General features: G+C 37.4%; 1 protein-coding gene across 4 annotated transcripts in view; it reads right to left on the reverse strand.

Moving 5' to 3' along the window:
* The window catches only part of TBL1XR1 (TBL1X/Y related 1), a 184,279-nt gene that overhangs the window by 47,654 nt on the left and 112,216 nt on the right, over window positions 1-24,409 (reverse strand). The window contains exon 1 of one of the 4 annotated variants that reach the window (XM_040480797.1): window positions 23,235-23,279. The exons of the other annotated variants lie outside the window; for them this stretch is intronic. The gene's annotated coding sequence lies outside the window, so the exon portion shown is untranslated. Of the gene's footprint in view, window positions 1-23,234; window positions 23,280-24,409 lie in introns of those variants that run through there. 4 annotated transcript variants of the gene reach the window in all.

A 24,409-nucleotide genomic window follows, 5' to 3' on the forward strand; every position in this document is an offset into this window, starting at 1 on the left:
TACTTGTATTACTTTGGGGTGATAAACCAATCCAAACAAATGCAGATGAGCTACAACTGGGGGGGTGGGGTAGTGACAAATGAAAAGTAAACACTACAATGGTCATGCAATTAATTAACAAAACCTAAGAGGGGAAAAATGCATTAAAGCACTATTTTCTGACCAATATATTTTATTCACTCAGTCAAAACTTCGGTTAAACACTTCCAATGTACCATCATTCCAGACAGGTACTGGAGATGTGGCTATACAAAGGAGACCAAGGCCAGACCTTGTGACTTTACAAGGTGTTGTGAAGAAAACAACTAATTGCAACTTGGATAAGAAAAGATACAGAAAATTATGGAAGCACAAACCTCAAGGCTGAGGGTATAGGTAAGCAAAGGACGTAAAATGCAAGTGGCTTACAGGTTTCTGTCAGTATTAGAAGAATTAATTTTCTTTTTAAAATGTTTGAAATGTACCAAGTTATCTCTGCTCCCATGTGTGTGCACACTGTTTCTCATTCATTTGAATGTTACGGAAATGAAGCAGAAGAATATTTGCATTTATTGAGAAGCTCCTGCATGCTATGTACGGGGTTAGGCATTCTACACATTATTTAATTTCTTCTTCAGTATTTAACTTCCTCATTTTAATGTCAGAGCAGGGACATAGAAGAACTATATTTCTAAATATTATTAAAATACTAACATGTTATTAAAATACTAAACTACTTTCCTCAGGACATAAAACACACACACACAGGAAAAAGAGTATGGAATTTATAACATAAAATAATTTAATGACTATGAAGAATCAAAATTCTTAGTACTGGAAGGTCCTAAGAAGTTGCTAATTCCAAACCATGACATACATTGCCAAGGCTCCATGTACAATGCAGGCTATCAGTGCTCATATTACATGGACTATGCTGGGAATGGCAGTCCTAACCTGGTCAGCCAGCCATTGCAGTCACAAACAGATGATTACAATATCCTGCTAAATAACAGTCTCTAAACTCACACAGAATCATTTATCAAAACTAATTTGTTGGGTGTAAGTTCTCAATCTGCTGTGAAGCAAAGTAGACCATAGTTTATTTCAGCAAAGTAAACCATTGCTGCCATATTACTCACTGAGTTATTGCAGGAAACTCTTGTCAAATTGTCTTGCTAAAACTAAAACACACTGCAAAAACACATCATCATAACTAACAATAAAAAAAAAAAAAAAAACACGAAGTGTATGTGGGGAGGCAAATGAACCAGAGGAGAAAAATTAAATCAATTTACTCATTAGCAAAGTCATGGTGGTTACGACCATCTTATGAGCTGAAATGTCCCTGTAGAATTCTTATGTTGAAGACCCAACCCCAGCAGTATCTCAGAATGTTACTTTATTTGGAGACAGAGTCTTTATTTAAAGAGGTGATAAAGTTAAAACAAGACCATTAGGGTAAACCCTGATCCAATATAACTGGTGTCTTTATATGAGGAGAAAGATACTTGGGATGCATGCACAAAGAAAGACTATGCGAGGTCACAGTGAGAAAGAAGGTGGCTGGCTGCAAGCCAAGGAGGCCTTTAATAAGTAATCCTGCCGACACACCTTGATCTTGGAATTCCATCATCCAGAACTATGAGAAAATAAATTTCTGTTGTTTAAGCCATCCAGTCTGTGGATTTTGTCATGGCAGCCCTAGAAAACTGATATACACCCATTATTACAAATTCTTAAAAACTGTGATCATTCATCGGGAGCCTTTAAAATCACTGATGTTAAACTCACAATGGCTAGGACCTACCTTTTTGAAAATTTGCCGCTATTTTTAGGAACCCATCCTGTTCAAAGACATTGAGATTAACAGGATACATTAACATTTTATAATCATCTGCCCCGCAATGCCCTTCTCCTTGAACTGCTCCCTCTCCCCCACCATGAAACACTCTCAGGAACAGCACTGAAAAATGCATTACCCTTCATTTCCTGCCTCATTAAAAATAATTAAAATTCTACCAATGTTAGACAATAACACTGTTGTGTGCATAAAATATGGTACAATGAAGGAAGGTATCTCTTAAGATTTAACTTTGAAGTAGTTGATAACATAGCTTAAAATACGTATAAAGCACATTTGAGAATGTACTTTTGCCATGCTAAATCTTATAAGGTGTCACAAAATTTTTTTAGACTAAATGTAATCATGTTTTCCAAATTACTTTTGTGAACTATACAGCACAACATTAGGGGGGTGCCTGGGTGGTTCAGTAGGTTGAGAGTCCGACTTCAGCTCAGGTCATGATATTGCGTTCATGGGGTTCGGGCCCCACATTGGGCTCAGTGCTGACAGCAACCTAGAGCCTGCTTCAGATTCTGTGTCTCCCTCTCTCTCTGCCCCTCCCCTGCTTGTGTGCTCTCTCTCTCAAAAAATAAAATGTTAAAAAAAAAAATTAAGTGCAACATTAGGATTTAGAAATAATCTGATAATCTCAGAAAAAAACACCAAGTTCTAAATGAAATACTTCAGCTTATTTTAATACTAACCAAACTAAAACAAAAACAAAACCCATAACAACAAAATCAAATCATCTGGCTGATTTGTTAAAGCATTAATGTCAAACAACAGCATATTTACTTTTTTGTGTATTAGCCCTGAACTACAACTACAGCTTAATTATCAAACGTTTTAAGGATATCTTTTTAAGGTTACCTGTAATATTAAATCCAAAAAAAGCAAAGAAGTATGTTTCCAAAGAAAAAAAATTCTACCACTCTTCACATTAGGATAAATGTTAAGTTTAAACTGTATTTTTAAAGACCCGGTCTCAGGAGATAATTTTTATTCACACTATTGAAGAGAATATCTTTTTATAAATTTAAGTATAATTAATATACAGTATTATATTAGTTTCAAGCATACAATATGATTCAACATTTCTATACATTACTCAGTACTCATCACAAGAAGTGTACTCCTAATCCGCCCCCCCTTCACTATTTCACCCATCCCCCCGACCAACCTCCCCTCTAGCAATCACCAGAGGTTGTTCTCTGTATTTACAAGTCTTTTTCATTTGCTCATTTGTTTTGTTTCTTAAATTCTACATGAATGAAGTCATATGGTATTTGTCTTTCCTGGACCTATTTCACTAAGCATTATACCCTCTAGGTCCATCCATGTTGTTGCAAATAGCAAGAACTCATTTTTTATGGCCAAGTAATATTCCATTGTGTGTGTGTGTGTGTGTGTGTGTGTGTGTGTGCGCGTGCGCGCATACATATATAAAATCTTTATTCATTCACCTATTGATGGGCACTTGGGTTGCTTTCATATCTTGGCTATTGGCAAATAAGGCTACAATAAACACAGAGGTGCATATTATCTTTTCAAATTAGTATTTTTGTTTTCCTTGAGCAAATACCCAGTACTGGAAGTACCAGATCATATGGTATTTCTATTTTTGGATATTTGAGGAACTTCCACACTTTTCCACAGTAGCTGCACCAATTTGCATTTCCACCAAAAAGGAGAAAAATCACCTTTTAAAATAAAAACTCTGTATTTCATTTGTTTTATGTAAGACTGTTTTTTGGGGGGAGGGCTATCTTTGATAATCTGAATACAAAGTACCAGTAAAAAGTCAACAGCATCCTCAAGAGAAAAAAAAATGCAGCTTAAATTTTTTAAACAGGTAAGATAGTCTGTGAAGGCATTTTACCTTCTAATTTTGGCACATGAGCATCTTCCAGTAATTTTTGTAAGAGTGTAAAGGCTACTTTCTTTTTGATAGTTAAAGGCAATTTTTGTGCTGTGAACATTTTCTTCTTTTGGTTCTTGTTGGTTTGTTTTTTGTCAGATTTAATGGTCACTGACGTTCCAAAGTTTGTGAATCTTAAGAAATTAAAGTATGGTGATAATAACTTAGAAGGGAGATGCCTCTAAGTTACCTTTCTTTTCCTTCTTCTTTTTTTTTTTTTTTTTCATTAGAATCTAGAGCCTTCAGATATAAATTAAAGATAACATGACCAAGAAATAAGAGCTCAGGTAGCCTCTATAATTTTAGATAGAAGATTTAAATCTTCTGGGCCTCTGTTTCTTTATGAGGAAACATTAGATATCTCTCACTTTTAAACTTTTAACGACTAGAGTCAGTACAAGTACATAGGGTATTTATGTATGAATCTTACAGGCTAGCAAAGAGTCACCAGATCATGCAGTGATTTTTCATAAATCATTTTTAATAGATTTTTAAAAGCAGTCAGATGTCAGATGGACACTTCCAGAAATTAGGGAAAGAGAAAACAAACGACCCCACCTCATTAAGAAACATTTAAGTATTATGCCCAATGCTTATCAGGCCAACACTCCTTTATAACACTGACTTATATAAAGACATAGGCAAATGGTATACCAAACCAATTATTCATTAGTAATTGAGACTTCTAATGTCAATCATTTATTTCAACTGTGATCTATACCAGGGGTCTGAAAACTATGGCCTGTGTGTCAAATACAACCTATCACCTATTTTTGTACCACCCATAATACCTTGTGGTTTTTACAAAACACAGAATGGTTTTTACAGAACATTTTTTTAACAGAACATTTGCCATTGATTTAGCGATAGGGAACACTAATTTTGAATCCCAATTAAGCAATATTAAGTCTCAGCAAAGCTCTCTAGACAGAAAACAGTAAACTAGCACCAATTAGGTAATGAGTCAACTCTGATTTAAGTTAAATTGACATTAACTACAGCCCCATTTCTTTTTATACCCAAAAGACTTCTGATGAGCTGCCTCACAGTCCCTAGATGTGCACTTTAACTTGCCATATACATAAAAGAATAGCAGTTTACATAGATGTCTTCTAACATCCCTTTAAAATATAAAACTATATGACTTCAGGATGGGATCAATAAATAATAAATAAATGATTAAATAAATAACAGCCAAAGTATACTGACAGAGGAGTGAAGAGGACAAGAAATTAAAACACTAAAGGAAAATATTTTTTTAAAGATTTTATTTTCAAGGAATCTCTACACCCAACATGGGTCTCAAAGTCACAACCGCAAGATCAAAAGTCTTGTGCTCTATCCACCGAGCCAGCCAGGTGTCCCAATAGCCATATTTTTGGTACATCTTTTCCAATTACTGAGAAGTAATCAGTCATAGGACGACTTAAGGCAAACCATTGTCAGTCTGGGAAAGAAAAGTCTGGAAATGAAAGTTAAGTATGAAAATGAAAATCAAGACACTAGTCCCCTTCCAACTAGCAAGAAAAGTTCTGAATGGGAACCAGTATAAGAAAGGTAACAAAATTTTCTCAATTAAGACAAACCAACTTACTATCCTATATTCTAGCTGTGGAACAGACATGAAATGAGGACATGAAAGACTAACCCATAGCTAAAACTTTAAAAAGACAATCACATGAATGGATGGAAACTTTGCTTAAAAATGAGGTATTATAGGTAAAGAAAGAAAAGAGGTACTAGGTATAATGAATTCAGAGTTATAAATAAATACTACTTATAATAGTATATGTGAAACAGTTTATTAGACAAGGATTAGGTATTCTTTGGTTCCTAAAGAGGGCAGTCAGGGAACTAAGACAAAACTAAGACTACGGAGCCGTAAGTGAATCAGAGCAAGTCCTTAGACTGGCTTTATTTGGTAAATCATTTGGAAGAGCAAAAGTAAAAACAGGCAGAAGACTGTTCTAATGGCAGAAATACATGATTAATATAGATCAAACATCCAAGTATGGGTAAAAAAAAAAAAAAAGGTAGAAGATGAGATCGACATTCATCCCAATTGGTAATAAATGCTTGTTCAAATCAAGTGAAGACAACTTAAACCAAATTTAATACTCAGATAAGACTGGTACACACCTGTATACACACACACACACACGCATGCACATGCACTCCACGAGCCAGCTACCAGTAAACCTTGGAAGACAAAAGGCAAAAGAAAATGGAGTAGAAATTGATGATAGATATGAACTGAGATAGGCTCTGAAGTTTTACTGAAAACTGGGGAAATCCACCATGAAAGTGTCAGAGGTCAATTTCACAGGGTGAAAGAAAACAGTTGACAGTACTGTCCTGTAAGATTTTTCCCCAAAACCAAACAAACAAACATGCTCACAGAGGAACAACGACACTGAGGCCCTGCAGTGTCCATCCTTTGTTAAGTACTCAACCCAGTCAGGCTACAGACTAACTGCAAATACCATCTTATTAAAAAATCTTATCAATACTATCTTATTAAAAAATCTTAAAAATATTTATTTTTAATACCATCTTAGTAAAATATATTTCTTTCCATTTCATTGTAAATGTACTTCAATGCTAACGCTGTTCAAAGTGCTCAAATCTAAAAATTAGATTTGTTATCTTTGTCCTGCCCATGACAAAGTTTCATCGATTTTTTATTTAGTATACAAGTTAAGTCTCAAAGTGAGGCCGGTAGACCCCTGGGGTTCCCAAGACATTTTTAAGGGGTCCTCAGGTCAAAAATTTTATAGTACTAAGACATTACTTGACTTTCTCACGGAATTGACTTCCATACACTGATGTTACAGAGTAATAGTGGGTGAAACTGCTCATACCGTAACGCCAATCAAGGCTAGGTTACATCTTCCTATATTAGCAGTCATTATATTCTTAATTATCATGCACTCAAAAAACAAAAACAAAACCCACAAAAATTCTTCACTGAAGAATTCCCTTGAAAGTAGCAAAAATGCTTAATTTTATTAAAATTTTAATCCTCAAAAACACATCTGTTTGATATCCTACATAATCAAACATTAAGTACTTCATAAAGCACTTCTGCTGCACACTAAAATGATGGGGGCGGGGGTCTCAACGAAAACCACCGTGCAATTGTTGAATTGTAAGTTTTCCTCACGGAACACCATTTTTACTCCCAAGATCAACTGACAAAGTATGGCTTTTCATACTGAGAATTTGGCAGACATTTTTTTGCAAATAAAAAGTGAAACTGTCACTTTAAAGAAAACAAATAGCAATATTTGTTGACAAGAATAAAACTTAAGCTTTTAAGAGAAAATTAGGATTTGGAAAATATCAGCCACCATGAACTTATTAAACGGTTCCCAATTTTCAAAAACTTTTCTGATGAGATCAGTGGTGATGTTAATCACTCTTTTTCTGCATACTGTAGAATGAACATATGGAAGGTCTACATAACTCAGTGAACAAATGTTTTCCCAATGACCAATACATAATTATGCATGGAGAAATGAAGTATTCTAAGTTCAAGAGAGACTAAGGGATTTTATCTAATAATACAAAAAGTTCACGGATTAACATTTCAGATCCTGCATTGCAACTAATCGTTAAGAAGCTTTGCACTTGAGGTGCCTGGGTGGCTCAGTTAGCTAAGCATCTGACTCTTGATTTCAGCTCAGGTCATGCATGCTCTTATGGTTTGTGAGATGAAGCCCTGCATCGGAATCTGCGCTGACAGCATGGAGCCTGCTTGGGGTTGTCTCTCCCCTCTCTGTTGTTCTTCCCCGCAAAATAAATAACCAAACATTAAAAACAAAAACAAAAAACTGTCCACTTGAGATTTAGTAGTATCAAAGAAAATATTCAAATTCATATGAAAAATAAAATTGTATTTTGATTTGAAAAAGTTATAATTATACATCTTTGTTTTATTTTTTTTTAATTTTTTAATATTTGTTTATTTTTGAGAGAGGGAGAGAGACAGAGCATGAGTGGGGGAGGAGCAGAGAGAGAGGGAGACACAGAATCTGAAGCAGGCTCCTCCAGGCTCTGAGCTGTCAGCACAGAGCCCAACATGGGGCTTGAACTCACAGACCATGAGATCATGACATGAGTTGAAGTCACTCAACACTCAACTGAGCCACTCAGGTGCCCCTAATTACACATCTTTGTAAGGCCAGATGTTTTTTCATAGATTTCAATTCCGAGAACATACCTCACCATGAGAATGCAGAAGGATGTTTGAGAACCCAGCTATATTGTAGTAAGCCAGAGATGAACAGAAATTTGCAAAGAAGTAAATCACCATCACTCTTCTCATGAAAAATTTTTGGAAATTTGGAAAGTACACATTTTTCATAAAATGCCATTTGTGTTCACATGTTATAGATGGGTTTATATTACAATGCATTGGTAACATAAAACTTCACAATTTTAATTTCTGGTGCAGCAAATATTGCTAGTATAAAAACTGATTCCTTCTTGGCAATATTTGTGCTAATCTTTTTGGCAATCATTTGGGGAAAAAGACCTCTTAAGCCATGACTATGTTCAGACTGTACCAGGATATAAATCTTGTTTTCTGTTATGTTCATGTTGAAATACACATTGGTACCCAGCAAATTTACACCTAATAAACAAAAAAGTTACCTAAGAAGTCATAAAAACCCTCATGGAAAAGCACTACTTTGGATAAAACATATGGAAATGTACTAAATAAAACATGTAAGAGTAATAATTACACATTTTCTGAGACTACACCTCTGTAAACGGACTTTGGTCCAGATACAATCACTTGATTCAGTAGTTTTATTTAAATTTAGTTTCTCTATCATTCATTCAGCAAATACTTACTGAGTGCTAATACATGTTTGGCATTGTTCTAGGCCCTGAACACTGTAATAAAATAGAAATCCATTAACATAAAGCATGATATTATGAAAAACAGGCTCCACGGCCAAGCTGCGGATTGCATCCCATTTCCTACCAAATTCTAAACAGCTGTAGGAAAGGTGTGGTAGCAGCAGCACTACCACAACACATTTCCTTCTCAGGGTGGATTCTCACAGGCCTGCATGTCTCTTCAGACCCATCACTTGTGTCCAGTGGTGAGGTTCCAGAGTGCTGCAATCCCTTTTCCACCAACTAAAACATGAAGTTGGTCAAACATGAAGGTGGTCTCATTTTGTAACCGTTATATCCCAAAGAGAATACATTCAAGACTATAAGTAATGGCAGCCTCCTCTACCATATACATGGAAACAAATAATGTAAAACTTTGTCAGTACAGAATCAATCCAGTCATAGACTCTATTAGCTAGACAAGAAATAAAAAGAGATGGCTAGCTGAGCAACAAATTTGAAAATTCTTTATGGTCAGATTTCCAGGATACCTGGTACAATTTCCGTGCCTGCCCCTGCACTCTGAGGACACAAAAGAAAAAAGCAGAGGGAATGTAGAGAATAAAGGAAATCTAGGGAGTACAAGCCCATCTGTGACTTGTAATGGCAAGTAAATAGTCCACACTCTCTTTGCTACTTGTAACTGTATCAGTAGTTGCTGTGAATACATTAAAATAAATCCAAAACATAAGATAATAGGGCTTCTCTTCTTTTTGACATTCTTGTATACGTCCCATTGTCACCCTTTTGCCAGGTAGGGAAACCTAGGCCTAGGCAGAATTGCTGTGTAAATACAGCTTCCCTAAAATCTCCTATCATTCTTTTCCCCGGACTAAGCACAACAATACTTAACACTATTCTACCAATGAAACTCTCTGCCTTGACAACTTTTTCCATCTTCCTCCGAACCCCACCTCTGACCCCTACACTCCCAAACCAACTGAGCCCTTTGCTCTCCTCAAACAGTATTTATTTATAAGCTAGGTTTTCTACATTAACTCCTCAACCCTCACCACCAACAAATACACTTCATCACTTAAAGCCAGGTAGATGACAAGCTTAACAAACTGACAGAACAAAATGTTAATAAGTAACAACTGCTTAGTGTTCTGCTTTCTGAGGAATTTATATACAACAAAGGCACAAGTATATCTCCTTAACTCAAGTTTCTCATATTTGAGTAATATCAAGTGCCTTCGAAAATTTTAAAATATCAGTTCCAAGGTGTTTGATGTCTAATGTAAACTACAGTATTGAAATAAACACAAATAGCTTTACTTTGCTACAAAGTGGCCATATGGATGATCTGAATATAATCACACGTCTAGCCAGGCTGGTAAGAACAGAGAAGAACAAAATATAATAATTTTTTAAGAATCATAATAGGCCAAGGCACAAATGAGCTTAGCAGGGGATAGAGAGCAAGGGGGAATATATTACCCACAGGCTGATAAAAGCTAAATGAACACAAAATTGTATGAGTAGGGAGGGGTGGGAAAATACTTAAGCTAGAAGGTTCACCCAGTGGTTCTTCAAAATGTGTTGCACATTAAATCACCTGGGGAGCTTTGAAAAATCCTGATGTCCATGTTACTTACATCCCACACTAATTACACCAGAATTTCCAGAGGTCAGAACCAGATGTCAGCATTTTTTTTTAAAGATTCTTCAGGTAAATACAATGCACAGCAAAGTTTGGGAACCTCCTGTTTACCCAACAGAAAGCATTCTGATAACCTGCAAAATGTGTTAAGAGAAAGAGCTCTTCAGATCACTAAATACTTTTCAAAATCCTTGTGACCTCCATATCGGTTTCTTGCCATAACAATGTACCACAAACCAGGTGGGTTAAAACAGAAAAGTATGGTCTCCATTCTGGAGGCTACAAGCCTGAAATCAACCTAGTGGCAGGGCCACACTCCCACCAAAGCCTCAGGGGGGAGAATCCTTCCTTGTCTCCTGAAGCTTCTGGTACCTCTAGGTGTTCCCTGGTTTGCAGCAACATAACACCAGTCTCTGCTTCCATCCCCACATGGCTGTGCTCCTTCTGTGCCTGTGGCTTCACATGGCGTTCTCCACTGTGTGTGTGTCTGTGTCCAAATTTCCTTCTTATGGAGGACACCAGTCACACTGGAATAGGGTCTACCTAATGACCTTATATTAACTTAATCACATCTACAAAGATCTTATCTCCAAATACGGTCACAGTCACAGATACCAGGGGTTACAATCTCAACATATCTTTTGGGGAACACAATTCAACCCATAATACCTAACTCTTAAGACTCTCCCACTAATCAAATATAAAACTTAGTGTTACATGGTTTAATACAGAATTCCAGCTTAGAACCAACTGAAGTATGCTGCACCTTTTCAGAGCCTAACAGGACATCAGATTTGAAGGTACTCTAAAGAGAGGATCCATCTTCTGGTATCCCCTCAGCAGCCAGACTACTCCATTATTAAACAGTAAAGGTTAAAATAAATAAATAAATAAATAAACAAACAAACAAACAAACTACCCTTAAGCTAGTTTTTTCTTGCCCTGGCTGCCAAACTTCTATTCCAAGATGCTCTTTTAGCAAAGTCCAAAATTCTTCAGTCTAACAATAAAGTTCCTTCCAATATAGCAACCTACAGTTCTACCTTATATTCCTTCCCACACGCTTACAAACCTGACTGCACTGTGAAACTGTGTCACTGGATTAGCTTCCAATATGGCAATTCACAAGAGAAAATAGGTATGTATATACACATATACATACATATACATATATATGTACATATATATACATATATGTATACACACACACACACACACACACACATACACATATAGTCATTCAAATGACCAAATGTAGATTTCTCATATATATTTGATCTTAGTCCTAGGTTCCTGACTCACAGTTCCCCAAACCCTTGAAACTTAACACATGTTGAGAGTGACAAAGGTGTCTTATGTTATGTTGACGAGGTGACTTTGGGAGCACACCTAAGGATGGGGGCTGGTTGCCAGCCAAGAACTAACCTTGTGATTAGAGGGCTGGGACTTTTCAGTTCCATACTTGCCCAATTCTGGGGAAAGGAGAGGGCCTGGAGCCTCAATCAATCACCAACGATTTAATCATGCCTGTGTAATGAAGCCTCCATAAAAACCCAAAAGGACAGAGTTCAGAGAGCTTCCAGGTTGGTGAACACGTGGAGATTGGGGGAGGGGGGGAAGGTGGCCCACCTGGAGACGACAAGGAAGATCTGGCCTTTCCCCACTTGTTGCCCTTATGCATCTCTTTCTTCTGGCTGTTCCTGAGTTATAACCTTTCATAATAAACCAGTGATCTAGTATGTAAAATGTGTTGAGTTTCAGAAGCTGCCCTAGCAAATTAACTGAACCCAAAGAGGAAGCCGGCTGAGTTACAGTCAGCTGGTCAGAAGCACAGGTAACAACCCAGTGCAACTGGCATCCGAAGAAGATGGGGGCAATCTTGCTAGGACTGAACCCTTAACCTGTGGAATCTGATACTACCTCTGGTAGACAGTAGCAAAACCGAATTCTCAGATACCCTACCAGTATCTGAAAATTGTTAGCTGGTGGGGGAAGGGAGGAGAGGAACCCCACCCCATGTTAAAATTGAGTCTCAGAACATCAACAAAAGAGCCTGCCATTAATAAAGAACCACAAACTGGGGCGCCTGGGTGGCGCAGTCGATTAAGCGTCCGACTTCAGCCAGGTCACGATCTCGCAGTCCGTGGGTTCGAGCCCCGCGTCAGGCTCTGGGCTGATGGCTCAGAGCCTGGAGCCTGTTTCCGATTCTGTGTCTCCCTCTCTCTCTCCCCCTCCCCCGTTCATGCTCTGTCTCTCTCTGTCCCAAAAAAATAAATAAACGTTGGGGGAAAAAAATTAGAAAAATAAATAAATAAAGAACCACAAACTAGGTGATTTACAACAAAAATTTATTGCCTCATAGTTCTGGAAGTCAGAGGTCCAAAATCAAGGTGCTGGCAGGGCCATGCTCCTCAAGGTGCTAAGAAAGGATCTGTACCAGGACTTCCTCCTAGCTTCTTTGGCTTATGGATGTGTTACTCTAGCCACCTCAGCATGTCTCCCACTAAGGCTCTTAGACATACAGGAGTAGAGCCTACCCTAATGATCTCATTTTAACTTAATTACCTCTATAAAGACCCTGTTTCCAAATGAATTTACATTCTGAGTTACTGGAAGTTTGGACTTCAGCATTATGAATTTTGGAGGACACAATTCAACCTGTAACAGTCATTAAGCTGAGAAAGACCAAGATTAATAAATACACATGCCATCATTTTAACCCTCCAAAAGCACAGATGGCAGGTAGATTAGGGTTAACAAAAGCCTCTTCTCCCCGGACCTTATCAATTATCTCCCTAGCATACTCCTTCAGATAGATAATCCATTTATTTCTAGACAATTCCTTTAAAACAGAATTTAGGGGTGCCTGGGTGGCTCAGTCAGTTAAGCGTCCAACTCGATTTCAGCTCAGGTCATGATCTCAGGGTTCATGAGTTCAAGCCCCATATTGGACTCTGTGCTGACATGTGGAGCCTGCTTGGGATTCTCTCTCTCCCTCTCTCTCTGCCCCTCCCCTGTTAGCTCGCTCACTCTCTCTCTCTGTCAAAACTAAAACATTAAAAAAAAAAAACAATTCAAAACAATACTAATTATGGGGACTATGATGGCATCAACATACAGGGATTGACTTAAGTGACTATGTGGTCAAGTGTATTGCTGTTAAGAATTCAAATCACTCTTTTCTTCCCGCAATTGAGTTATTCATCCCTAGTCCAAAAATCTGGACCTTGGCCATGTGACATGCTTTGGCCAATGGAAACTGAGTAGATGTGACACACAGCACACCCAATCAATCACAATTTTAGAGGTATTGTAAGTGTCTGCAAGCTCTATTGCCACAAAAATGAGCATGTCCTACATACCGGCCTGCTCTGAGAGTCTGGATCCCCAAATAAGAAGACCAAGAAGAGGGACACCTGGGTAGCTCAGTCGGTTGGGCATCCTGACTTCGGCTCACGTCATGATCTCATTGTTTGTGGGTTCAAGCCCCTCTTTGGCTCTGTGCTGACAGCTCAGAACCTGGAGCCTGCTTCAGATTCTGAGTTTCCCTCACTCTCTGCCCCTCCCCCACTCGTGCTCTGTCTCTCTCCATCTCTCAAAAATGAATAAACGTTAAAAAAAATAAAAACTAAAAAAAGACCAAGAACAGAGGCACGGCCAACCAATATTATCTACATTTAAGATATACAGAAAAAACGTTTTTAAGTTTATTTATCTTAAGAGGAGACAGCATGCAAGCAGTGAAGGGGCAGAAGGAGAGGGGAAGAAGGGGGAGGGGAGGGAAGGGGGAAAGAATCGGAAGCTGGCTCCACACTGTCAGCTCGGAGCCTGATGCTGGGCTCAAACACAGAAACCATGAGATCATGACCCGAGCTGAAATCAAGGGTCAGATGCTTAACTGACTAAGTCACACAGGCATCCTGAACATAAATACTTTTTCAAACTAGTGAAATTATTTGTTGTCATAAAGATAAGTAATACACCTTTAGAGCAATCTTTTGACTGCATATACCCCTAGAGACAAAAAAGAATCACAAAGAAACTTTAAACTGTTCTCAGTAGTCTTCAAACCAAAATTTTCATAAAGAAAAAAGATATACAAATAGAGAAGCAGTAAAAACTGTTTTGTCTTCTCTTCATGATATAATATCGTGCTCAAGTTGGCTACCCCCTGGAGGATATACAGCAACATGCTAGGGAGAAAAAGTGAGAAGGTAAATGCATCACGTTATCCAAGAACACAATTTTTCTTGATGGCAAATAAGTTTGATCATTTTACTTTTATTACAAAACTCATACTTGATGGAACTGAATACAAGTAAATTTTTTAAATTTTTACTGTTAAAAATTTTTTAAAATTATTTTTAAGAGAGAGAGAGAGAGAGAGAGAGAGAGAGAGAGGAGACAAGAGCTCAAGCAGGGGAGGGGCAGAGAGAGAGGAAGACACAGAATCCGAAGCAGGCTCCAGGCTCTGAGCTGTCAGCACAGAGCCTGACATGGGGCTTGAACCTGCAAGCCATGAGATCATGACCTAAGCCAAAGTTGGACGCTTGTGTATTAACCAACTGAGCCACCCAGGTGCCCCTAAAATTATTTTAATGTTTATAATACACAGATATTTTTTCAGTATAATTCACAATACAGGCTTTAAAAACCTATAATCTTACATATGAATTAAAATATAACTAGGAACTCAAAATTTGTTTTACTCTTACTAAAATACGTTTGCTAGTTCTAAAAAAGCCATTAACAACAACCTCAAACTAAAAAGCACTCTATACTTTGATTACAGTCCCTAAATAAACACTGTCCACTACAAGGACTCAGAACCCCCTATAGGAATGGCCAATTTCAAGGCTAAAGCAGGAAGCCTGGGACATCCTGTCATGCAAGAAAACAAGGAGACCAAAGACCACTGGCATCATAGCAAAAGGAGACAAACAAGTGAATTAAACCACCTCAAAAATAGATTATAAAAGTTAAATATAAAATCCACATCAATGGTCACCTTGAGACCTTGCTGGAGTGCCACCAAGTAATTACTCTAAAAACTGATAACTAAAACATTCAGGCACATACTCTTTCTTGTGACAGATCTATTTCAGAATATCCCAATATTTGACTAGGAACAGTCCTTCACAGAATTCCAGCCGAATCAATGCAAAAACAATGATATAATTGGAAAATAATCATTTTCTATCCCTAAGAAAATGATGAATCTAAACAACAATACTGAACAGTGCTAAGCCCATGAGGGAGAAGTCTGATGTGCAAATTGGGTGGATTAGGCTAACAACAACTGAACCAACTAATCAATATCAGCATCACTGAAAGTGAGACAACCAGATGGTTTATGCCTCACGTGGTGTGATGCGAATGGAAGAAAAAAGAAGATATCATGACCAAAGAATTAAAAGTGAATTTAATAAGGTCTCTAGCTACTACTTTAAAGAAATACAGGATAACAGTGAAATATGTTAGCACTACCACAAGGATACAGAGCCAAATTCAGAATATAGGAAATTCAACAAGACAAATGAATCACTTTCCTCTACCAATAAGTGGAAGAGACTTAAATTTAGCAAACCAAAAGCAATATGTAGACCTTATTTGGATTCTGACTAAAACTAACCATCTGAAAAGGTCATTTGGGAGATAAAAGAAAAAAATTAATTCTCTTTACCTCTTCCAGTTTCTCATAAGGCTTGTATTTTTTCTGGACCACTGTAATACATGAAGCCTAACCTTTTCCCTATATTAATGGAAAGGGCAGGGGAAACTAACAATGAGGGCAGTGAGTACGGAGACAATACAATGGCTGTTATTGCATACTCAACATGTATCCTAGTAGTCTTCTAATCCTTACTTTGTTTAAAGATTAAGATCTGGGGCGCCTGGGTGGCGCAGTCGGTTGAGCCGCCGACTTTGGCTCAAGTCATGATCTCGCGGTCAGTGAGTTCGAGCCCCGCGTCAGGCTCTGGGCTGATGGCTCGGAGCCTGGAGCCTGTTTCGGATTCTGTGTCTCCCTCTCTCTGACCCTCCCCCGTTCATGCTCTGTCTCTCTCTGTCTCAAAAATAAATAAATGTTAAAAAATAAATAAATAAATAAATAAATAAAGATTAAGATCCTCATTTGAAAATATTATGTGGGTTTGACTCTGTTCTGGAAAGTAACTCCAAAGAAGATGACTCTCTAGGAGTTCATCTAGACATAATTCAAGGGTTTTCATCAGAAATACTTACCAAACTGCTGATCAATTTAGTGTTTCTCAAGTATAGGTACTAAATGGCTTCCTTCCTTCAATATAATGCAAATCTATATATACTAGGTGCTCAAATAAGTAGTTTTAAAGAAGCAAAACTCTAAGGCAAAACAGTGAGAGTGAGTGAATGCTTTTCTTCTTTGCTCTCAACTTCACCTCCTTCTTGGAGAAGGAAAGGCATTCAAAGAGAAAAGAGAAAACTGAATACATCCATAGACATCAACTTCAGAATCAGTTTGACTTACTCCAAAAATAGTAAGAAATTAGTAGTGGGGGGCCTGTGTGGCTGAGTCAGTTAAGTGTTTGATTCTTGATTTCAGCTCAGGTCATGATCTCACAATTCTTGGGATCAAGCCCTGCATTGGGCTCTGCACTGACAACACGGAGCCTGCTTGGGATTTTCTCTGCCCCTCTGCCACTCTCTTTCAAAAAAACATTTTTTAAAAAACATGAAAAAAAAATAAAAAGCATATTGTGCTGAAACTGAAGACTGCCAGAAGTAAAAGAATGTTCCTTTTTTTCCATTATGTAATAGAAATGGGTTCACCTTTTTTTTGTTGCTGCTCTTATTGGTGGTAAAGGAAAGTTTCAAGGAAATACTTACCAACAAGCAAAAAGTAGTCAGAGGCAACAAATGAAAGCATTCATTTCAAAATTAATGTTTTTGTTTATATAGAACACTACTCTAAAGAAATACTGGATCGTACAATATGTGGTACAGGTTAAGATTTTTCAAACACTGGTGACTCAACAAATACTCTAGGAATAACAACTTATGTTCATTAAAAAAAAATGCAAGCTACATGAACGTGGATACTTGATCCTTGTTATTCATTATGGTTGTGCCTGGAATACAGCCCGATTCACAAAAGGCACTCAATTATTATTTGTTGAAAACAGTGAATAAAGCTCTTTCTTTCTTCTAGTCAACAGTGTTTTAGAAGACCAGAAAGATCTTCTTCAATGACTAAGATTCATTGTTCCTTCTCATCCATTCCCAATTTGATCTCCATTACCTCCACAAATTCAGTAACTTGTATCTCCATTTCTTTTTGGCCAAACACTGAATATGAAGAAAGAAAAAGGCCCGCCACACTCATTTCTAGCCCACCAGTGGTTCTTGCTTAATATGGTGTATCAAATTCACCTGTGGCAGCTCTTTCAAAGTAATGTCCTAAACTTCATGACAACCCTGAAAAGTCTTAAGTTTTAGCAAATCAGAGGTACATCCCAGGCATGTATATTTTAACACATTTCTCAGTCATGCCAACCATGACTTGTACGTCATGCACATACTTCAAAAACTTCTCTACCTTTACATCCCATAACTGTAACACACACACAAACACAAATACACACACCCTCTCTTTTACTATAAACTCCTTAAATCTGTGATCTACTCACTTACTAACTGAACAGATTTTCATGGTCATCTCAAATTACTCATACTTCTCAGCATCCTTCAATCCATCATCATACCTCCTGGATCACATATTTTTCCTCCATTTTGATGCAAATATCCTGATCTGACATTTCAACAACAAATGCTATTATAATCCTGACATTAAGCTCAAGTAGTCTTGCCAATTCCCACTCAACCTATCACTTATCTAAACTCCAAACCATAATGGTATCTAACATCATTTTGCCCCTCTGAGCCATTTGGCAATCGTTTTATTAGGTTTTTAATTTCCTTATCAATTTTTCCATCATGGATTTTAAAAAATTTTAAACTTCCCTCAAAGACCCCATTCACCAAAAGCCCTTCACATCTTAGGTGACTTCAGTAAAACTTATGAGTGCCTCCTCGACTTTTTTACTTCAAAACCTTTATTCCTTGCGCTTTCTGAAGTAGCAAAAAAAAAAAAAAAAAGATACAAAAGAGAAAAATTTTATCATAGAATCTGTTGGGTCTTCTATGATACACTATCATATCATTAGCAACATTACTAGACATTTTTTTTTTAACAGTTATTCATTTATTTTGAGAGAGAAAGCACGAGTGGGCATGTAAGAGCTGGTGAGGAAGCGGGGGGAGGGGGGGGAGAAGAGAGAAAGAGAGTGAGAAAGGAAGGGAGGAAGAGAGAATACCAAGCAGGCTCTGTGCTGAACGGGATGCTTAACCAACTCAGGCACCCAGGCGTCCCTACTAGCCTTTGCTTAGGGAGTTTTAATACAGTAGCTTTTCCCTGCTCCAATAATAAGCACCTATAAAAACAGGTAAGAAAATAAATATCCCAAGACCAAATAAAACTATTTTAAATATTTACTGAATTTATACAACTAAACATACTATTCTATTGAAAGACACAAAAGTCTGAGCAAAGGAAAAGGATGGAGTGTAGACATCTGTGTTGCCACAAGTGACTTCCTCTGAAAGGAAATAAAAGTGGGCACGCGTGTTTTACAATAGATAAAAAATAAACTCCAGGCAGATATAATACTTTTATATTTTAATATTTTTTTTTAATTTCTTTTGAGAGTGCATGCATACATGTGCACGAGCAAGCTGGGGAGGGCAGAGAGAAAAGGAGAGGGAGAGGGAGAGGGGGAGAGAGAGAGAGAGCGAGCGAGAGAGCGAGCGAGAGAGCGAGCGCGTGCACCAAAGAGAGGATCCCAGGCAGGCTCCATGCTGTCAGCATGAAGCCCGACGACAGGGCTCCATCTCACAAACTGTGACATCATGACCTGAGGCGAAACCAAGAGTCAGACGCTCAACCGACCAAGGCACCCAGGTGTCCCCGTACTTAGATATTTTAAATAAATGTGTGTACGCATGTACTTACACATACATACCTCTTAACAAAACAATGAGGCTACATAACCAATCTAGAGAGAATAAAATCTTTTTAACCAAAACTGGAATCTCAAAAACTATACAAGAAAAACAGCTATATCTGAGTACATAAAGATTTACTAGTTATCAAGGAAACATATCAAAGTAACAAGGAGTAAAATTACACTCGCTGAAATTGGTAGATATTTAAAAGATCTAGTTGCCTATTTCAGACAGTAATGTCGGGAAAGGTTTTTCACCTATACTGCAAGTGGAAATGAGAAGAAGCCTTTTGGAAAACAATCATCAACCTCTATTACAAGTAAAAGTATCATGAACTGTAAGAATTTGACTTTTTTGTTGTTGTTTTTAAAATGGTCAGTCATTAAGTTCAACAAATACATGTACCTTACAACCTAGAGAAATAAGGAGATTTTTTTTAATGTTTATTTATTGGGGGGTGGGGGGGTGCTCAGATAGAGAGGGAGACAGAGGCTGTGAAGCAGGCTCCATGTGGACAATAGAGAGCCTGATGTGGGGCTTGAACCACAAACTGCGCAATCACAACCTGAGCCTAAGTCAGATACTTAACCGCCACCCAGATGCCTCATAACCTAGAGAAATAAAGCATAAGTTCCTAAGGATATTTATTTTAGGAACATTGTGTCGAAAGAAGAAAAACAAATAAAGTAAACGTCCATTAAAAAGGGGTACCAAAATAAGACTGGTACATTCATAATATTCATGGACTATACAGTCATGAAAAATAATTAACTGATGGAAGAACAAAAGGAAAGAGTATACTCTTTGGCACAAAATGTAAGTAACATTTACACGTTTAAATATAATGTATAAAAGAAGAAAAATATTTTTGTTATTGTTAAAGTTTACTTTTGACCTTTTCAACTTAAAACACTTTGCTACGAATAACCTCCAAATGCAATGGGTTTTCATGCTCCTTGATCTCCACTCCTGGCCATTTTTCAGCATTTAAGAATAAAATGAGAAGTCTTTGAACTTCCAATAATTGGCTTCCTGACTCTGCCCTCTGCCCTCTCCCCTCTCTCGCTGATTCTTCTTTCTGCCCTAACATGTGTACAGTGGACTTTTTAGCCTTCTGGTCTTCAGTCTACTCTCCCAGCTAAGGATCTCAGCCACTCTAAAGACTTAGAAAGCTACCAACTTCTCCTATTATGTGCCACTCCACATACCCAGATCTTTCCCACTCAAGCATTCTAATTCCAGCTGACTAATGCACAAATCTATTTATATGTCTTTCAGAATCTCATTAATTCAGTATCACCCAAGGCAATTTATATCCTTTTCTCCAAGATTTGTTTCTCCTCTTGCTCATAACTATCACTGATTCTACCATTCACTGCACTTTAAACCTTAGTATGAGGGGTGTGTGGGTGGCTCAGTTGGTTGAGCATGCAACTCTTGATTTTGGCTCAGGTCATGATCCCAAGGTCGTGGGATCGACCCACACGTCAGGCTTTACACTGAGCATGGAGCCTGCTTAAGATTCTCTTTCTCCCGCTGTCCCCCTCCGTAACTCATTCTCTCTAAAATAAATAAACTTTCATATCATGTTGGATATGACTTCCTATCTCTGCTTTTACCTGCAATCTTAGAGATTCTATCTTCTATTACCTGCACAGCACCACGTTCAGCCAAGCCTTTCTTCTTACAGTACTTGTCACCTGTATTACAACAGCCTCAGAGTCTCCTAGGTCTCTTCCTATTATCTTCTGATACCAAGGCATCAAACATAACTGATTATATCATATATATTTACTGCTACCTAGTAACTTCCACATCTTACTCTAAACTGATTAGCCAGCCATTTAAGTTTCTCATTCGATGATTTCAAAGTACCTACCCAGCCATACAATATCTTTTTTGAACGTACTTTACCCATAAGGTGCATATATTCAGGTGTATCATTTAAAACCCTTGCATTTTTAGTTCTTTGTTCCAACTACACGTGCTGAAATTCTTCTATTCTACAAATGTCATCTCCTTATGAAAGCCTGTTCAAATACCAACATCATAGTTGTGTTGTTTTTTGTTTTGTTTTGACTCTTGTGAAAACCTGGCAGTAGTATAAGATTACTAGACTAGAAATCAGAATGTTGATGTCTTCTTTCAAATGCTATTGCTTTTGACATTCAGATATTAAATCAAACCCCTGAGCCTGTTTCTTGTTCTGTAAAATACAAATAAAATTAACCTACACACCTCACAGGTAGGTAAGAATGTATGGAAAACCAATTATAATTTAAGTGCTAATGCTGTCATTATATTACGTTTTGTTACACATATTATACACATGTAACCACAAATTATAAATATTTTTTTTTCAAGTTTATTGAACCATTTTGAGAGAGAGAGGGATTGAGTGCTACCAGGGTTGGGAGAGAGAAAGAGAGGGAGAGAATTAGAAGCAGGTTCCACACTGTTACCACAGAGCCCAATGTGGGGCTTGAACCATGAACTATGTGAACATGACCTGGGCTGAAATCAAGAGTCAGATGTTTAACTGACTTAAGACAGCCAGGCACCCCTAGAAATTATAAATACTTAAAAAGACAGTCTATACTTCGTATCTAGCACCTAACACATAGTAGCGATTCAAATGTATTTTTTAAAAATACTTCATAAGTCATAAAATACAGCTCTCCCACTCCAGCATAAGAAATATAATCTACACACAATTTATATATAATTATGCATTGATTAAACAAAAAAATCCACAACCCTTCTCCCCACAGATACATTTTCAGGAAAACTACTGTCACATGACATTTCTAGACCTCTGATGTAGTTCACCTGAAACCCAATTAGTTATCTGGCCGGTGGACAGGGGTCCTTTAAAATGGCTGATAAATAACTAGTCAAAGAATGCCAAAACCTTTAAAATATATATGTAAGTGCTGTAAAGTATCCGTGTGACTGTGATGTGGTATCCTGTCCATTCCAACAAATTTAACCAGCATTCATAGATGCGCATTAGTGCTTTAGTTTGCCCTAAAATTGTAAAGGTTGATATCATGGTTATTCCAGTGACATTACGACAACAGATTAAAAAAAATAAATATATAAGAGAAACAGGTTAATTTTCATTAAGCTGAAAGATTTTGTTTTTTTCCTCCTCTTTCACAAAAGCAAAATTAATGTTGGCCAATGTTCATAAAAATTCAAAATAATATGGAAAGTGGAGTAGAAACAGCACTTTGGTCCTACAGAAACCTGTAAATCATAAACTTACTATGAGAACTTGAAAGTCCTTGAGGTACCCTTGAAAGCCATGTTATCTTAAACCAGAAAACAAGAAAGCTACCAAAGTAGTAAAGTCTTGTCTATAGGACACAAGAAATCAACTTGAACAAGCACTCACTAGCCAAAAATGGGTCAATCTGCATATCAATACAAAAAAACCTCAAGAATCTAAAATGCAAATATGCTTATCTAAATCCATGAGTTCACAGGATAAACCACTGTTATAATTATGTAACACCACTGGCTAATATTTTTTGGCATTTTATTATTTCATAAAAATTTTTTTTCATATCTTGTATCACACCTGCTCTTAGATGTAGTATCTATGCTCTCGTACATACTTGTAATTCATTTTTTAAATCTAAATTTAAAACTCGACAAAATCATCCCTGTCATAAATTTTAACTTACTGTTGCTATCGTGCCTGGTAAAGCTACAAGTGGTTACTGATAAGAAACCTTACTAAGAGTTTAACTCTTAAAAATGACGGTTGAATGCCAAGAAGTAGTAGCAACAAACCAAAGTAACTGGGCTACATTATGGACTAAGACAGGTATTGGTAAAAAAGGAGAATGAGTTAGACAGGAATGATGAATAGCAGTTGATTAGAGCAGGAAATCACTTTGCGTGTTTTAAAAAAAAAAAAAAAAAAAAAAGCTCACCCTGTATGTGATGTTGCCGAGTTCCATAAACAAACATCAGGCAGCATGATGTAATAGAAAGAGTCCTGGGGGCGCCTGGGTGGCGCAGTCGGTTGAGCGTCCAACTTCAGCCAGGTCACGATCTCGCGGTCCGTGGGTTCGAGACCCGCGTCGGGCTCTGGGCTGATGGCTCAGAGCCTGGAGCCTGTTTCCGATTCTGTGTCTCCCTCTCTCTCTCTGCCCCTCCCCCGTTCATGCTCGGTCTCTCTCTGTCCCAAAAATAAATAAACGTTGAAAAAAAAATTTTTTTTAAAAAAAAGAAAGAGTCCTGGACTGAGTGAGGGGACCTCTGTTCTAGTCCAAGGCCTCAGTTCCTCATCTGTAAAATGAGGGTTCTGAATTAGATATCTGCGAGGGCTCCTCTAGCTTTCACACTGAGGGATTTTGTGGACAAACTCCGAAAGAAGAAATAAAATGTAGAGTTTTTGTTAACAGTGAAGTTAAACTGTTAGTTAACAGTGGAAACAGGAGGAGGGAACAGAGACGAAAACAATTTTCGTAGAATTTTAAACTTCAAATAGCAATTATAAATTTATAACTCCTAGAAAGGTTTTTATAATATACCTGCCTTAGGAGCATAATCATCTAAGCTAGCTAGATTAGTAATGAGTGACCAAATTATGACCTAAAAAAAACCTATTCACCTTTGGCCAGTCAGATTGCCCAAGTAAATCTAAAAACAGTGCAGAAACACCTTTGGGCTAATGATTACGCTAAGTGATAAAAGTGCCTCATAAGTGTCCCCAATTAAGTAACTGAACAAAAAGATGACAAGGAAAATGATTAAAGTAAAATAAACACCAAATTTTAACATGTAATAAAACACAATAATTTTGCTTGTGATATCCTTTGTATTAATGCGTATATTTTCCCTAAGCATAATATTTATTTTTTTCTGACTAGCTCTCAAAATAGAACATGGCTTCTTCTGACAAAGCTAATTGAAATAAACCATTTTTTTCCCCAGTGACACACAGAAACATTTAAAGAGTGTCTTTAAGTTTTCTACACTGAAGGAAATCAAGCTACTACCAGTAACAAATAATAGAAAGGCTCTGGTGCCTCAAAAAATGAGGATTTTTCTAACTGCAATCACCTACATAACATTAACTGCCTGGTCCTAGTAAATCCTTCTG

This window comes from Herpailurus yagouaroundi, unplaced genomic scaffold (genome assembly GCF_014898765.1).
Source record: "Herpailurus yagouaroundi ecotype Mexico unplaced genomic scaffold, PumYag 159, whole genome shotgun sequence".
In the NCBI taxonomy this organism is placed as follows: Eukaryota; Metazoa; Chordata; class Mammalia; order Carnivora; family Felidae; genus Herpailurus; species Herpailurus yagouaroundi.